General features: G+C 40.2%; 1 protein-coding gene across 3 annotated transcripts in view; it reads right to left on the bottom strand.

Annotated features, from left to right (window-relative positions):
* NR1H4 (nuclear receptor subfamily 1 group H member 4) overlaps positions 1 to 6,927 on the bottom strand; it is a 90,392-nt gene extending 83,465 nt beyond the window's left edge. For 2 of the 3 annotated variants that reach the window (XM_009426088.4, XM_003952271.6), the window contains exon 1: positions 6,666 to 6,927. The gene's annotated coding sequence lies outside the window, so the exon portion shown is untranslated. The remainder of the gene's footprint in view (positions 1 to 6,665) is intronic. The other variant, XM_054664614.2, reaches the window with a different exon arrangement.
* Positions 6,928 to 18,191: the final 11,264 nt, after the last annotated feature.

Here is an 18,191-nt window from a genome sequence, read left to right as displayed (position 1 = left end):
GGATCATTCCTGTTTTATGCCACTAAGCTTTGGGATGGTTGTTACAAAGACATAAATGACTGGTATAGAAATCAGTACCTGGAAGTGAGATGCTGTCTAAAAAAACCGCTAACATATATGGCCTGGGCTTTGGGATTGGGGGATGATCTGAGGCTAGAAGGGCAGTGAGGAGACTGGTTAGTGGAAACTGGAAGAACAATAAGAAAATTCCCATAGGAGGTGGGAAGATGGGGGTCCTGTTTATAATCATGAAACAATCAGTAACACTGTCTCCTGTGGTAACTTGGAAGATAGAAATGTTTCTAAACTTATAGATCTAAGATTTCCCACTAGTATGGTGGATGTGTCAGTTGGTCTCTTTAGCTATGTGTGATAAGGTACTTACTCTTTAAAAACGGCATCTCAACATCAATTTCCCATTCATTCACTCATTTATTTAGTCAGTGCACATTTATTGACAGGCACTAGACATAGTAAAAAATAATGATTTTTCAGAAAGCTTAGTGGAAAAGTCAGGCAAGAAAAACCCAATGATAGTAGTGTGAGGATTGCTACAACAGAGCTAAGCACAGGTGCCATCAGGAGCACAAGCAGGGACATTCATTCATCCAATATTCATTAATTCTCTACTACATGCCAAGTTTCGGTCTAGGTTTTAGAAATACAGTGGTAGGTAAGACAAAGAGCTTACATTCTAGAGGGATAAGTGAATAATACACAAGTCAACAAATAATAGGATTTCTGATGAGGATAATAAGAAAGTAAAAGAGAAGTATAGAGTGTTGTAGTTGAACACAGTTTTGGAGAGGGCAATCAGAGAAGAGCTCTCTGAAAAGCGGACATCGAACTGAGATGTGAAGGACAAGAATGAGTAAGTCATACAAAGGGAAAATAAGTTCAGGCAGAGTGATCAGCAAAAGCAAAGGGCCTGGGCTTGGAGTGTTGGAAGAACAACACAAGCCCAGCGAGGCTGGAAATGAGTGAGCCAAGGAGTGGCTGTAGGAGATGAGGTCTGAGAGTAGGCAGCTCTTGTATGGCCTGTTGGCCATGGTAAGGAGTTTGGATTTTCTTCTAAATGGAAGTAATTGATGAGTTTTAAACAAGGGTATAGCGAGGAGAATGAGGGAAATCTTTCTGAGCGTGGAGGGTTGATTCTTGAACTTAGTCTTGAAGGAATAGGCATTAGGCTAGGAAAATGACATGCAACAGGGATGGCTATAGGAAGGGAAAATAGCATGCTGTGTTCTGAGCAACCCTAAGTAGTTGTCTATGCTGTAGCTAGTGGACTCAGCTCACATCAGTGGAAGAAGGATGACCTATTCAAGAAATTGTGGCAAGAAAATTGCCTATGCTTTGAGGGTAAAAATAAAGACATCTTTATGAATCATTCTTGGAAAATACATCTCAGATGGATTAAAGACTGAAAATTATAAAATTATTGGGAGAAAATATATTTATGATCTTTATGGATTTGGGGATTGAGAAGGACTTTATTAAATAAGAAGTAAATAGGAAAAGAATACATTTGAGAACGTTGAAATGTAAGACAGAGGTTAGGGCATCACAAACAAAGCTAAATATATAAAAATGGATAAAAATATTTACAACATAAATAACACCAAAAATATTAGTACAAACAATATATAAACGATTCCTATAAATAAAAACAGAAAGGATAAACAATCCAAGAGAGAAATTGGCAAAGGATACAAAAAGGAAATTCACCAAAGTGGAAACACAAGTGGCCAGTAAACACAGAAAATATCTGAAACTAATAATAATTAGAAAAATGGATATTACTATAACTAAATACCATTTTCACCTATGAGATTATCAAAAAATTTTAACTTTGATAATATTCAAAGTGTATGAAAATATGCATTCTCACATATTGCTAGTGGGGGCATAGGTTTTAGTCTTTTTGGAGGGCTCTTTAGCAGTGTATGTTAAAATAAAGTGCAATTTTAATTCCTAGGTATCTTTCCTGGAGAAATCTTTGCTGGTATGCACCAGGATGTTCATTGTAGCATTGCCTCTAATGCAGAAAGAAGGCAAACCACCTAAAAAACCATCAACAGTGGAATGGCTAAATGAACTGTGCTCTATAGTATCAACTATTAGGAAGTGGTTAAACAAGATTAAAGTGTTTTGATATGTATTAACATTGAAACAGTGAAGTAGAGGAGAATAGGGCTAGGGGAAGATCAAAAAATATTTTAGACTTATTCATAATGTTGAAACTTTTAACACAATGACTACATTAAGATATGTCAGTCTCCTAGGGTATCATTTCCTGTCCTCAACTTTGCCAATTATATAATCAGATGCTATAAGCAGGTATATTTAGATTCTCTAGAAAAGAAGGGTTTGCTTCATTTTCTTAAAACAATTTTAGGATTGTGCAGCATTTTTGAGCTTCAACAAAAATTATAAACCTCTCTCTAGGAAAGACATACACAAAATACAGATATTTTTCTAAATTAATAAATGTTTAAGAGAAATTTTATGTTCACTATAAAATTGAACAAAATGTATGGAGAGCCTCCATATACGTCTTCTCCCCCTCCCCCCACACACATGCACAGCCTCCTTTACTTTCAACAACCAGCACCAGAGTGGCACATTTTTTTACAATCGATGAACCTATGCTGACACATCTTTATCAGCGAAAGACTATAGTTTACATTAGGGCTCAATCTTGGTGTTGTGTATTCTATGGGTTTTGACAAGTGTATAATAACATGTACCCACCATTGGTAATATCATATAGAATGAATTCACTGCCCTAAAAATTCTCTGTAAAATGCATAGATTTTTAAATGTAGTCTTAAGTGACCCTGGCCCCCTGAAGCCCAGCTATAGCCTCAGATTCTGAGTCGGGACTCCAGGAGAGCAAGAATCTTTTACATGACCACTTTGGAATGACATTTCTTTGTCCTGTCTCTGCCCTGCAAATTCTGGATGGCAACCAGCTTTTGCTCCTTAAGCCCCAGGCTGGTATCAACTTGTCGTCTACACTGGCAGCTTCCATAACTCTCTAGGACATGGCAGCAAATAGCTCTCTGCTTAGGAACAGTCTCAGCCCAGAGCAGTGTTTTCATTTTCTCTAATCAGCAACATCCCACAGCAGGACTATCTTCTCCATGCACAACTACATTATTTACCATGTTTTCCAGATAACTGTATTAAATATATCTACAGGACTTGAAAATGCAAAGCCATACCATTTCTCCTTTTCTTTACATTAATAACATTAATTAAAGTGTAATAGACCCAGGTTGTCTCAGGTTCATTGAGACCTGGGAAAGGTCATCTAAATCTCTTTAAAATGGGAAGCAAAATCTCAAAGTTTTGTTAGGATTTTATATTAAAAAATGAAAATTAATAAAAATTTATTTTATATTTATACTTATTTATTTTAATCACCAGAACCCTGTTATAGTTCTTAATCCTAACAAAGAATAAATCTTATTTTTTTTCCTGTGCAATATTTGCAATTTTACTTTGCAATCAAGTTGCATTATATTAGTGTCATCTTATCACCAATTTACAAAGCAGAGAGAGTAGGAATAGTAGATGTTCTTTTATGGCCAAAATTGGAAATGGGCAAACTGAGGGAGAAAATAATTCACTGTGAAGAGCAAAGGGGTTAGGGGATTCCAGAGCAGGGTGAGAGAAGGGAGAGAAAAGACAGAAGGATGGATATTTGTATGTAATAATGATTTTTGCCTCCTCATACAGCTTGGTGACTAAGGACACTCGTATGGTGATGCCTTTTAGCTACATCGTCACTGGTAGAAACTACTGTGACAATAAAAAAATACCTGGGAGGAAAATTGTTCCTATTTCTTATTTTTTTAAAAAAAAATTTGAGGTGGTGTCTCACTGTGTTACCCAGGCTAGAGTATAGTGGCATTATCATAGCTCACTGCAGCCTTGAACTCCTGAGCTCAAGCAATCCTTCCACCTCAGCCGCCCGAGCTGCTGGGATCACAGGCACTCATCACTGTGTCTAGCTTGTTCCTATTTTCTTTTATTCCCCTTTATAATCTGTGTTGCTAGAGACTAAGATAAAAATGAGACTGAGAGCAAAGGGAAGGGAAATCTCTTTCTATGAAGTAAAGAACCTTTTCTGTCCTTTATGCACCCACCTAATGACTATGTGAGCCTTTGAAAATCTATCACATCATGATATGCATTCTCATGGCATTCATAATCCAGAGACTGTGAGCCACAGCAGTTCTGAGATCCTCTCTAAGATGTCCCTAATCACAGCAGCATGGAGAGTTCATTGTGGTCTTTAATTAAAACGCTGATAATGGAGCTATCTTAGACTGGTCTCTGGGTTAAAACAAATAGTGCTCCAAACTTTCCGGTTTCCCTACTGATGGTGCAATCTCTCAAAAATGCCCTATGCAGGAGGTTTCAGGAAACGTCTAACTAGTTCCTGGGTTTAACAAATCACCCCTGTCAGGCTGGAATGCTTACCGGCTGGTCCCCCCTCGCCGCTCCCCAATCATTCCCCATTTCAAGTTTTCCAAGCCTCCGCCAATAGCCAATATCAGAGTAGCCAGGAAGAGGCTTTGGAGTCAGAAAGACCCGCCCTCAAGTTCAGGTCCCGCTACTTTCTAACTATCTGCCTGTGGACGGGTCACTTGTCCTTTTTGAGTCTCAAGTTTTCTCATCTGTAAAATGAGTATAAGAAAAACTCCTGGCTGGGCGCAGTGGCTCACGCCTGTAATCCTAGCACTCTGGGAAGCCGAGGCGGGCGTATCACCTGAGGTCAAGAGTTCGAGACCAGTCTAGCCAACATAGTGAAACCCCGTCTCTACTAAAAATACAAAAAATAGTGGCATGGTGGTGCACGCCTGTAGTGCCAGCTACTCAGGAGGCTGAGGCAGGAGAATCGCTTGAACCCGGGAGGCGGAGGTTGCAGTGAGCCGAGATAGCGCCACTGCACTCCAGCCTGGGAGACAGAGCGAGACTTTGTCTCAAAAAAAATAATAATAAGTAAAGAAAAACTCCCATACAGGGTTTTTGTGAGAAGGAAACAGGCGAATGAAGTAAAGGCTAGGACATGTTAGTAGACATTGTAGAAAAGTTAGCTCCATCACACACTCATACATACACACATTTCTTTTGTTTTCCTTGCAGAGTACAAAGGCCTCACAACCAATGGATATTCCATTGCAACTGGCCCAATCTTGAAGAGGTGGAAACAAGAGGAAGGACAAGGATTCCATGACTTTCCCTCTCCAGCTGTGGGGAGAGGGCAGAGGTACGTGCTGGGAAATTGCTGCAAATCTTGAGGAAGGGTCTCAGGACAAGAGAGCTTTGTCCCTGGCCAGTACTTTATCAGTTAACCAGGAGTTGCATCAGTATTTGTTGCAACATCCTCAGAAAACAGAAAAGTCCACGGTACAAATGGCACAGATCCATAATTTGGAGGACTGGGGGTAGGAACGTAACACAAAGATAAAAGTGTCTATCATTTTATAAAATCACAGCTAGAAACAAAATGGTAGCTCCCTGAACATCTTTTCCTCTCTTCTCCCTTCCTTTTTTTAGGAACGGAAAAAAAAAATTAGATAGATAGATATGTAAACTACTTTATTGAGGTGTGACTGACATATAAAAGCTTTACATATTCCATGTATACACTTTGATGAGTCTGGGGATAGGCATACACTCATTAAATCATCACCACAATCTATACCATAAACCTATCCATCACCTCCAAAAGTTTCTTCCTGCCTTCTTATTTATCACTAATATTATTTCTAAGGGTTCCTACCCCTCTTGTCAATACTCCTGAAGTGGTTCTAAGACGGCACCAGAAACAGCGTCAGATTTCTTTATAGCTCAAAGCTCAGGTGTGAGTTTCTTAGAGGAAGAATTCAAGGTGAGTCACTTGTCATTCCCTCCTGCCCCTCCCTTCTGAATAAAAACCCAATTAAAAGAAGTAAGTCAGGCTCCACAGTTGCCCCATTCACGTTGTCAATAAGGAGACAAAGAGGTATCTTATCTATAGATTTAGTCCTTGGACAATTTTATTACTAAAGTTCTTCCTCATACTCACATTTCTATCTTTTAAAAATATTTCCATCTGATATTTCCTGTCATATTAATATTCAAAATGGAAAGCAATAGAAGAGTTTACAACTGAAGTCAAGAAAGAAGACTTTTTCCACCTACTCTTCTTCTAGGGAAAAATTTCATTTCAATTATGCATAGGTTAAATGTCTTATTCTTAGTTCCCAAGTCATCTGACATTAGCAATACTCACAAACTCACATCAAGATTTGATAAATCACCAAAATATAGCACACTATACAGGTCAAATTGTTTATGGAATCAGAACGGAAACATTTCTGAAATTTACTGTCTCCAGTGATTTACTCAGGTGACCACAATGTTAAAAGAGTATTTCTAAATAAGTTTTCAATAGGTAAGCAACTGTTAAGACTCATTAACTTTTGCTTCTGCTTCTTTTTGTTTTTGAGTTTCTTTCTTTTTTAATTTTCAGGACTTTATATCAAACTCTACTAACTTAGAATTCATTTATTGACATACATTACAGATGTCAAAGAGAAACTATTAAGTGACTATTTTTTCTCTGTTGCTGTGAGATACACAACCCACTCCCAAAGGAATTAGGTACTTACTTGGATTGTTTTGGGTCAGAGATGGACTTTCAAGGCCCTGGGAGGATTCTGGACTGAGTCTTCCTCTCCAGATCCCAGCGATTTTGCTACAAATGCTCAGAATCCAATTTCGCATTAGGATAAGTCGGGGAGACAATGAGGTGAGGAGGAGGAGAGAGTTCCAGTGTACTGTGCATGATCACAGGCGGCCTTCCGGGCTAGCAGCAGCATCTCTTCCTTGGCTCTGTGCCTCATGGACACAGATTAGTCATTAACAATCCTTCCCTGCTAAATGATATAAACATAGAAAGGAACCTTGGGAGAGCCTCGAGATTCCCAAGACAAAACCGCAAAGCCCCAGAATGAGGAATGTGACAAAACCAAGGAGCCCTGCAGCTTGCCTTTGAAAGTACTTCTCCTCTGGCCGTTTTGTGGGCTCCTGGGCACCCATATTTCTGTACACATCAACTAAAACCAAACTGTCATCTTCCCTGTCTCTCACTACAACTTCTTTGAATAGCTCTATCACTTCCCCGGGACTGAACGAGAAGCTGGGAGCCTTTTTGACCCTTCCCTCTGCCCAGCCACCCATATCAAATAATAACAGATTTGGGTTGATTGCATCTTTGGAATGTCTCTTATTTCCAACCCACATTGTTCTTCTCCTACTTTGGGCCTATCATAGCTTCCTTTCTGGATGACATTGGTCCCACAACCCCTTTTTCTTCTCTCCCCTTCTTCTGTTTTCCAAATTGCACAGCAGTGTAGAAGCACGGGCTCTGGTTAGATGCCCACTCTTTAGTCACAGCCTTGAGCAAGACACTTAGCCTCTCTGAGTCTCAGTTTCCTCATCTGTAGAATGGATATGGAGAAACCATCTCATGGGCTGTGGTGAGAATTACATGAGTAGTGAAAATGTTTAGAAAAGTGTGTGGCAGATAGCAATCACCCAATAATTTGTGGCAATTATTATTTCTCTCCTTCATTAGTTGAAGCATCATTGATTGATTATCAGCCTACTATGTACCCAGCAACTTGCTAGGCACTCCCCTCATCAAAAATCCCCAATGCACTCTCTATGCCTAAAAAACGAACACAAAATGCGTGACATTTAGAACCCCTTCCACACCTGAAGATCTAGCCCTAATGTCTCTAGGATTTTCTCACATTCTGTCCCTTCAGACATCCCAACCTCTGCCAACCTGTACCAAGCTCTCCCGCCTCCACACTTTTGCACAAGCTCTTCCTTCTACCTCAGTTACTTTCTTTTCACACCCACACATCTTCCAGGCGTGGAACAGAAGCAGAGTTCTCCCTGAAGCCAGCCCCATTCCTCATCTGCCCCTACTCTCCCCACCCAACTCCCCTGATCTTTTATTTGTAGTTTCCTTGCTGTCCCTTAACTCCTCTGACCTTAAATGTTATAGTTTTCTCTTGTTTTATCTCTTTTACAAAAACCAGGCATGGTAGCAGACTTGTCTTTGTATCTACCCTTTGTCTTAGCACAGTGCCTCTCACAGAAAAAGCATTGTGTAACTCTTTGTTAATGCAATCAATGAGTGAGCTGAGAAACAACTTCCCAAAGCAGCATGGCTGCACATGCACCTGTGTGTGTGTGTGTATGTGATGTGTGCATTTCCCATCTGTGATGTGTGTCATTTGTGTCCCGTCACAAGGTCAGCTAGTAGAAGATCTACATTCAAACCTGTTAGAAATGTTATATTTTGCTTCTGTTATAAAATAGCATTTTTGTAGGTCCTATAGGCTCCCACTTCCTACCTACTTCTGGGGGTTCCCAATGTACTACAGTGCATCCTTCAGCCCCTTCGGCACAAGGAAGAGGGGCACCCCAGGCCTGTACATTTTCTTTTGAAGAGAGTTTGCACTGTCACTTACTGCACTCTGCAGCTCTGGGCTGCCTGAGGGACTCCTGTGTGACTTCTATGTGACACCAAGCCCATTTCTTCTTGGATGATAAGAGCCTGTACTGTGATTTCATTCTCTCCAGCAGAGATGGAGACAATGACTGAAGACACAGACTCAGTGTCTTCAGACACAGCTAGACAGGCTGGGTTCAAATCCCAGCTCTGCCACTTACAAGCTATGTGACCTTAGACCTTAGGCTTTTCCTTAACATCTGTCTCAGTTTCCCCATCTGTAAAATAAAGATATAATTACTATGTATTTCATGAGGTTATTGCAAGGATTTAATGAATTAATCTATGCAAAGCGCTGGTACCTGACACACAGAAAGTGCTGTGTAGGGGTTAGCAGTTATTATTTTCTCTGGGCCTTCACACTGACAATCGTATTTGCCCACTGGACTGGATACTCCCTGAGGGTGGCATGTATTTCCCATCCTTTTGGATCTCCAGTGGTGTAGCACGTAGTGCTGGGTATGACCTAAGAGCCCATTCAAAAATTTCAACAATTATTTTTCTTCTCTTCACACCACACAATCAATCCATTAGAAAATGTTTAAGTTTTACCTTCACAATATATGTATTGAATCTGATACCTTCCCACCACCTCCACTGTCATCTCTCTGGCCCATGCCAGGTTTCTTGCACATGGGTTTGTGCCATGGCCTCCTAAGTGGCCTCCTTATTTCCATGCTTGCACTCTGTCATTTGTTCCCAGCACGGCAGCCAGAGTGATCCCACCAAAACCAAAAGATCATGTCGTTCTTTTGCTCAAAACCCCCACAGGCTTTCATCTCTCTCAGAGTAATGGCCAAACTTCTTACAGTGACCCCAAGGATCTAAATGACCCTGAATCCTACCCCATCCCACCGTAGCTCTAACTTCATCTATCACTCACGCCAGTCATGAGGCCTCCTTGTTGTTCTCTGAACTCATAAAGCACATTCTCTCCCCAGGGCCCCTGTACTTTCTGTTCCATAAACTGGATTGAATTTTGCCCAGAGACCTTGCATTGCATGCTACAGGTTTCTACTCACCTTACCAGAGAGGCCTTTCCTGGACACACCAAATACAATGCCATTTCTCTCCCCAGTACAGGATATCACTTCTCATTTCTCATTCCTTTTTTTGTTTGTTTTTAGAGACACAGTCTGGCTCTATCACCTAGGCTGGAGAGCAGTGGCATGATCTTGGCTCACTGCAACCTCAGCATTTCGGGTTCAAGCGGTTCTCCTGCCTCGGCCTCCCGAGTAACTGAGACTACATGCACGTGCCGTCACACCCAGCTAATTTTTTGTATTTAGTAGAGATGGAGTTTCGCTGTGTTGCCCAGGCTTGTCTCAAACTCCTAAGCTCAAGCGATCTTCCCGCCTCAGCCTCCCAAAGTGCTGGAATTACAGGCGTAAGCCACCGCACCTGGCCTCTCTTCTCATTCTTACCTTGCTTTATTTTACCCTGTAGCACTAAGCACTGAGCACCACTTAGCATACATGGACATGTTTCATGTCTCTCTCACTATATGGAACATAAATAGATGACTACACCTATCTTGTTCACCACTGTGTCCCTGATAACTGGATGCCCCAGGCAATGTGCTAGTGCTGAGTAGGAGAGACCCAAAACCCAAGCTCTGAAAGCTCACCATCCCATGAACAAGGGAGACTCAGCAAAATAATAACAGCAATCACCATAACAATAAAGTAAATCATATAAAGAATGAATAACATTCACTTGTGTTATGTGATAAGATGGAAAAGTTCAGGGTGTCATAAAATACTCTCCATTAATCATAGCAAACAGAAAATGTGCTCTCTATTCATGGGATTAATTCTAACTAGCACAGAAAGGAAGAAGGGGAAAAGGAACAAGCATTTATTGAGCAGCTAATATTTTCCAAACAGTCTGTTAAGCACTGGCAAATCAGCAGTGAACAAAATGATACGGTTCCTGCAGTCATGCAATTTACAGCCTAGTGTGAGAGACAGACAATGAATAAAAACTACACAGATAATCTTATAAGTTCTCTTGTGACAGCATGTTATGAAGGAGAAGCACAGAGTTCTGCGACTGTATTTATCAGGGAGCCCTCACCATGTCAGAGGGGTTTAGAAAGGCTTCCTCTAAGAAAGTGATGTTTTAGCTAAGATGGAAGGATCTCTGATGTGTTGGGAGTGAAAGGTGTTGAGAAGGAAAAAAAGGAGCATTTCAGGGTAAGGAAAAGACAGCAGCAAAGGCTCTGAGACAGGAGAGAGGTTGGAGAATCCCATGAAATAAAGAGAAGGACAATGTCTTTCAAAGAAGAATGTGGGGGAGGAACAAAGAAATCGGGGTAGAACAGGAGGTGGGAGCAGTGGTGTGCTGGTAAGTGATTAACAACCAGCTCTCAGAGAGGTGGGTGAATATATACATATAAACATTTATTTTAAATTTTACTGATAGAACAGGTAAGTAACACATGTTTTACAAATAATAATAAATATACAGTTTCTGTATATTGTAAATTCCATGTAGCCAGTGAGTCAACTGGGATGTTTTCATTGAGTTTTGCTGAACTCTTGTATTGATAGCCAACTTATGGTTGCCGTTCAACCATGGTTTGACAAATGGAATCGCATTCCAAACCACTAATCCTTTCTCCAATATAAATATCGTACTGAAATGTTATATGTGATCTACTGTTAAACTATGATTTTCACACAAATTATTTTTGTTAAACTGAACCCTCTTTGAGTTCCACCTTTACGTATGTTGGAAATTCACTTGTTCGTTGGTGATGTGAGTAGCTTCTTTGCTGAATCAAATAATAGTTTTCATATACTGGGAGAACATTTCTTCAGTATTGTGTGTGTTCTTCACAATGTAACAGATACTAACATGAAGCTCTTTTAAGTTTAATCTGCTTTGTTAACAGTTTCTTTATCACTAAGACTAAGGGTCAACAAACATTTTCTTTAAGGGGCGAAAAAGTAAATATCTTAGGCTTTGCAGACCACATCTAGTCTCTGTTATGTTTTACAATCCTCTAAAAATGCAGAACTTCTTAGCTTCAGGGCTGTATATAAACATCCATGGGCCAAATTTTGCCCACTGACCTTAATTTGCCAACTCCTTAGACCAGTAGCTCTCAATGGAGAGAAGGAGCAATTCTGCTCCCCAAGGCATATTTGGCAATATCTGGACACAGCTGTGGTTGTCACAACTTAAAGGGAGTGTCATTTAGTAAGGAGAGGCCAGAATGCTGCTAAACATCCTACAATGCACAGCTTCTCCCTCCACAACCAAGAATTATGCAGCCCCAAATGTCAATAGTGCCAAAGTTGAACAGGCCTGCCTTAGACAATAGACAATACAATAAATGAGGTCTTGATTTGTAAATTTTTTTGTGTTGTAAATATTCTAGTTGTGGCCACTTTCAAACTACCAATGTAAAGTCACCTAACAATGGACTTGGGGAGAATGCAAACTGGCACACCATTATATGCCACCACACAGATGCACTAGGCATAAATAACCACAAGAGCATAGACGATCGTAAAATAGCAAAATAATTAGGGCATGGTAAGTTTTGAGTATTTATTACTTTTGTTTGTTTTAATGTCTTTAATTATAAGTTTATATAATTTAATTTTTGATAAGGGCTATGTTTAACAACAACCAGCTCAGAATGCCCTGAAAGTTTAATAATTGACTCTCATGAACCAGGGTAAGCTGGCTCCAGGGCAGCACTGGGAGAATGAAAACTTCTTTCACTTAGTCCTTACAAGTTAGGAGCTAGACAGTATTATCTTCCTTTAACAAATGAGGAGACCAAGCCTGAGAGATTCAGGCAAAGAGACAAAGACTTATGCAAAAGAGACAAATCAGGGGCTTTAAATACAGGTTTGTTTTCTCCAAAGCTGATAGTCTTTATCCTATCCTGTACTCCACTATCAACCCAGGGAAAGTGAGATCAAAATATTTATTCTGTGAATTGCTTATCAGTACTGGGACATTTTAATTAATTGCTGAATAAAATAGAGATAGAAGTCTGGTATAATATTACAAATATAACAGAAAGGCCATCCTGCCAAAAAAGATTTGCATCCATAGAAATTATTATTTTTATTAATATTTTGACTTCCTTGCCCTTTCCAGGATTCTCTCTTTTCAGTTAAACATCTGCACTCCTCACCTCTCCTGTTCAGTGAATTAGTTCACAACAGGTCAGGAACTGTAAGATCCTGAAACAAACAAGAAACAAAACAGCCAAACTTTGAATACTGGTATATCAAGGGAGGGGTCTATGCCAGACTCTGAGGCCTGAGTGAGCACTACAGTCAGAGTACAGTGTCAGGGCATTCAACTTCACAAACGGTGGCCACGAAGGGGAAACTGAAATGAACAAGGAGAGAGAAAGAGAAAGAGCATGGATAATCCAACTGGCTTCTGTCCCCACTGGCTCAGGCTTGGCTGTGAGTGTGAGTCTTTGTCCCAACATGGAATCAATCTGTTGGAAAGAGCTTGGTGGCTGAGCCTTTAATAACTTCTTTTTTCTTATTAGATGCCACAACCCTCCAGAAACTGAGTTCTCAGAACCAGACAAAATTTGCAAGACCTAAAGGCAACATGGTAGGGGTGGTGTTGAAAGCATGGACGTTAGGGTCAGGGGCCTGGGTCTGAACTCTGGGTCTGATCATGTGACCTTGGGCAAGTCAATCTCTGGGACCTCAGTTTCTTCGTACAAAAAATATATATAATAGAAAGGAATGAATTCCTATGTCATAGGGTTATTGTAAGGATCAACCTGAAATATCACATGAAAATGTGTGGTAAAAAACATTGAAGAGAAGAAAATGGCATACCCCACTAGATATGAAATCTTCCAGAAGCTAGTAGACATATGGGAGCCCCATCCACCCCTGCAGTCAGCTGGGTTTTTTTGTTTGTTTGTTTTTGAGACAGTCTTGCTCTGTCACCTAGGCTGGAGTGCAGTGGCATGACCATAGCTCACTGTGATCTCAAACTTCTGGGCTCAAGCAATCCTCCTGCCTCAGCCTCCCAAGTAGCAGCTGCGACTACAGGTCTGTGCCACCATGACTGGCTATTTTTTTTATTTTTTGTTGACAATTTTTTTTTTTTTTTTTAGATGGAGTCTCACTCTGTCGCCCAGGCTGGAGTGCAATGGCATGATCTCGGCTCACTGCAACCTCCCTCTGTCTCCCAGGGTCAAGCGATTCTCTTGCCTCAGCCTCCTGAGTAGCTGGGATTACAGGCATGCACCACCACGCCAAATTTTTGTATTTTTAGTAGAGACGGGGTTTCACCATGTTAGTCAGGCTGGTCTCGAACTCCTGACCTCATGATCTGCCCGCCTCGGCCTCCTGAAGTGCTGGGATTACAGGCGTGAGCCACCGCACACGGCCCTTGTTGGTAATTTTTAAATTTTTGGTTACCCAGGCTGGTCTCAAACTCCTGGCCTCAACAGATCTTCCTGCCTCAGGCTCCCAAAGCACTGGGATTACAGGCGTGAGCCATCACGCTATTTTAAGTGACTGAAATCAAGCTATTTTAAGTGACTCACTGAAGTCCCCGGGTCCATGTCGTGGAGAAACTCTTCTACAGACAGATGAAAAATGGAGCTGAAGCTTCATCAGAACTTGGACAGCCAGTGCTAATGATTAGAACCCTTTAAAAAGAAAATATTCACAAACTGCTTTATTGGCTATGTAACCCAAGAGATAAAATGTTACTATAATGTAGTTAGACAGTCTCAAATGAGTTTCTTCACTTATCCTACATCAAACGCATGTTGCTTTCATTATCTTCCCTGCCCCACTCTTCTTTTTAGAGGAGCCCTATATTGGTTATTTTTTTTAATTAAACAAGTCATTTAAATTTAAATTATACAATGGTCATTGTAGAAAGATTAGAAAGTATAGAAAATCAAAAAGAAGAAAATAAAATTCCCCCATAATCTTACAACCCATATGTTATGGACTGAATTGTATCTCCCCAAAATTCACAGGTTGAAGCCCTCATCTCAAATGTGATCACAGTTGGAGATAGGGCCTTTGAGAAGATAATTATGATTAAATTAGATCATAAGGATTGGACCCTAATCCAATAGGACTGGTGTCTTTATAAGAAAAGGAACACCTACTGGAAGTTTGCATGCACAGAGGAAAGACCATGTGAAGACACAGCAAGAAGTTGGCCATCTTCAAGCCAAGGAGAGAAGCCCCAGGAGAAAACAAACCTAACAACACCTTGAGCTTGGACTTCCAGACTCCAGAACTGTAAGAAATAAATGTCTACTGTTTAAGCCACCCTGTCTGTGGTATTTTGTTATGGCCGTCCTAGTAGACTAATACACCATAGATTCACAGAATACACTGTTAATAGTTGATATGTTTTCTTCTAAATGTTTAAACACAATTTTTTTTTTTTGAGAAAGAGTGTTACTCTGCTACCTAGGCTAGAGTGCAGTGGTGCAATCTCAGCTCACTGCAACCTCCACCTCATGGGTTCAACTAATTCTCCCACCTCAACCTCCCTAGTAGCTGAGAATACAGGCATGCACCACCACACCTAGCTAATTTTTGAATTTTTAGTAGAGATGGGGTTTCACCATGTTGGCCAGGCTGGTCTCGAACTCCTGACTTCAAGTGATCCACCCACCTTGGCCTCCCAAAGTGCTGGGATTACAGATGTGAGCCACCATGTCCAGCCTTAAATGCATATAAATTTATATAAATCCTCATCTTTTTCATACTGACAGTATATACTGTTCTGTATCCGCTTTCCTCAATTAATATATCATAAACATTTTTATCACTAAAACTTTCATTACATATATGACTTAATGGCAGTACATTCAATTCATAGATATAGGCCCTCCTTTAACTAATTCTCAACTCTTGACATTTAAGTTGTTTCCAGTTTTCCTCCATTATATAAATGATATTGCATTGATCATCCTTTGTAGCTAAGTCTTTGTCTACATCAATGATTATTTCCTTGGCCTGATTTTTAAAGGTGGAATCGCTGAGTCAGAGTGAACACATTTTTAAGACTCTACGGTAAACTTACAGTAAACTTAACAAACTACTTTTAGAAAGATTGTTCCAATTTAGATTCCCCTATTAGAGTTCAAATATGTCTATTTCTTGCCCTATTACCAGCACATCTGGGCCTTGGTGGTTCTTTTTCTAGAAGAGGCTTTCTGTGAAATGTCCTCAGGCTTCACCCACCACTCCCAGCAGATAAGCAACATAGACATTCAAGCAGTATTTTTTGAACTGTGTGATATGACCCATTAGTGGTTCATAAAATCAGTGTAGGGGGTCATGACTGGCACTTGTTTGTTTTCAATGAAATGGTATGTAAAAGAATAGCAGAGCAAATATTTGCATTGCAAGTAAAAACACCCATTAATGGAGCTTTTATTTACTTGTATATGTGTGTGTTGATGAGACCTAGATTTCAAGGTAACACTGTCGTAAGGTCACAGTTTAGAAAGTTTGAAAAGTACTGGTGAGTCAAAAGTTCATTGAATTGGGGCCCAAAAGACTTGAATTCTGGGCCTAATTTGAAGGGGAAGGAAGGCACACAAAATTAGCTACTAAAAAATATATACCATAAGTTATGGTTTATAATAGAGGAAATTATAAATTTCAGGGCATGGAAAATAATCTGCACCTCCCTTCTCCATGTATTTTAGTCACATTACATCTATGATTGTAGATCTGGCTCTGCCTCTCCCTGGCTTTGTTTAATATTCTGCAGTCATCATTTGAAATTGTTAATAATTTTAAACAAGAGGTCCTATATTTTTGCTTTGCATTGAGCCCCCACAAATTATGTAGCCATTCTTATCCATTAATTCAGACAACATGCCATCTTCCTGACAGAAAAGTGGAATTCATTTCTTTGGCAATGCTGAGAGCTGAAGCAAGAACTCTCAACCTTGGTGGATAAAGTAGGAGCTGCTTTGAGGGTTTATGACATACACTATTGCAAGGAATCAGCTGCACACTAGACCACACATAAGGCAATCTGTAGCTGTTAAGAAATTTTGTTCTGCCCAAGGCTTGTGTTCAATTGTTTCAGTCCCAGCTGGAATAGATCGTCCAAACTGCATTCAACTCTTATAAAAAAAAAGTCTTAAAATAGGATGGCCCACTTAATACCATGTGCTGCTATATGGGTTAATTGGATGTGAAACATTCACAGCAGGTCCTCAATAAAAGATACAATAGAAAGATGAAGGTCACTGTTGGGCCTGAGTGCTATATTATGTCCAACCAGCATTGAAAACCCAAAGGTTGCTAAATGATTAATAGGTAGATCAAAATACCACATTTGGGGATATGGCCTGTTTTTTTTTTTGTTTTTTTTTTGTTTTTTTTGAGACGGAGTCTCGCTCTGTCGCCCAGGCTGGAGTGCAGTGGCGCGATCTCGGCTCACTGCAAGCTCCGCCTCCCGGGTTCACGCCATTCTCCTGCCTCAGCATCCCGAGTAGCTGGGACTACAGGCGCCCGCTACCACGCCCGGCTAATTTTTTGTATTTTTAGTAGAGACGGGGTTTCACCGTGTTAGCCAGGATGATCTCGATCTCCTGACCTCGTGATCCGCCCACCTCGGCCTCCCAAAGTGCTGGGATTACAGGCGTGAGCCACTGCGCCCGGCCAATATGGCCTGTTTTATATTTGGAAAAGCCCCCATCTATTTGTGAAATCTAGCTGATAGCTCAATAGTAAACTATCTTTCTTCAACAGAGATAAAGCTACTTATCATCAAAAAGGTGTGAAGTTAGAGCTTTCCCAGTGATGGTAATAACATGTTTACACTATTCTTTGTGTGCTTCAGGGGCTGGGAATAGGTCATAAATATGGAGCAAAGTCAGATATGATGACAATCAGAATACTGGCCTCCTTAGAAATGAGTCTGAAACAGAGGAGCCAACCAAGTACTTAACCACAGAAGCCAATCAGTCTTTACACACAGAACAAGTGTTTATCAAGCATCTTCCACTCAAAGGCTTTGAACACCCTTTGCAGAATTCCCTAATCAGACATGGTTCATGTGAGTTTTCTCTCTCCTCTGTGCTCTCAAAGCACCCCATGCTCACCCTCTCAAATTATTTTTTATTCTTTATTGTGAATGTTAATTTTTTTACCTGTCTTCTTCACTAGTTTGCAAGTTCTTTGAAGGTAAATACTGTGTTATTGTTTGTTTTTTTTGTTTGTTTGTTTTTAAATCTCTGTATCCTTAGTCCTGGAACAGCAAACAGCACTAAGCCTGCTGTAGGTGCTCGATAAATTTGTATAGTTAAGTAAAAGAACAAATGGCATATGATATATAAAGAGCTCCTACAAATCAATATAAAAAAGGCCAACAACACAAAAGTGAAATGGGTGAAGCATATAAGAAGGCAGTACACAGAAAAGGAAATGTAAAGGACTGTTAAACACATAAAAGGACATTAAAACTCAATCATAATATGAACCATAATAAAAGACAAAAAAGAAAATGTGTAAATGGCTGTTAAATCTTTTTTTTTTTTTTTTTTTGACAGTCTTGCTCTTTCGCCCAGGCTGGAGTGCAGTGGTGTGATCTCAGCTCACTGCAACCTCCGCTTCCCGGG

Source organism: Pan troglodytes, chromosome 10, assembly GCF_028858775.2.
Source record: "Pan troglodytes isolate AG18354 chromosome 10, NHGRI_mPanTro3-v2.0_pri, whole genome shotgun sequence".
NCBI lineage: Eukaryota > Metazoa > Chordata > Mammalia > Primates > Hominidae > Pan > Pan troglodytes.
The sequence above is the reverse complement of the archived record's forward strand: the minus strand, read 5'-3'. Positions and strand labels throughout refer to the sequence as shown.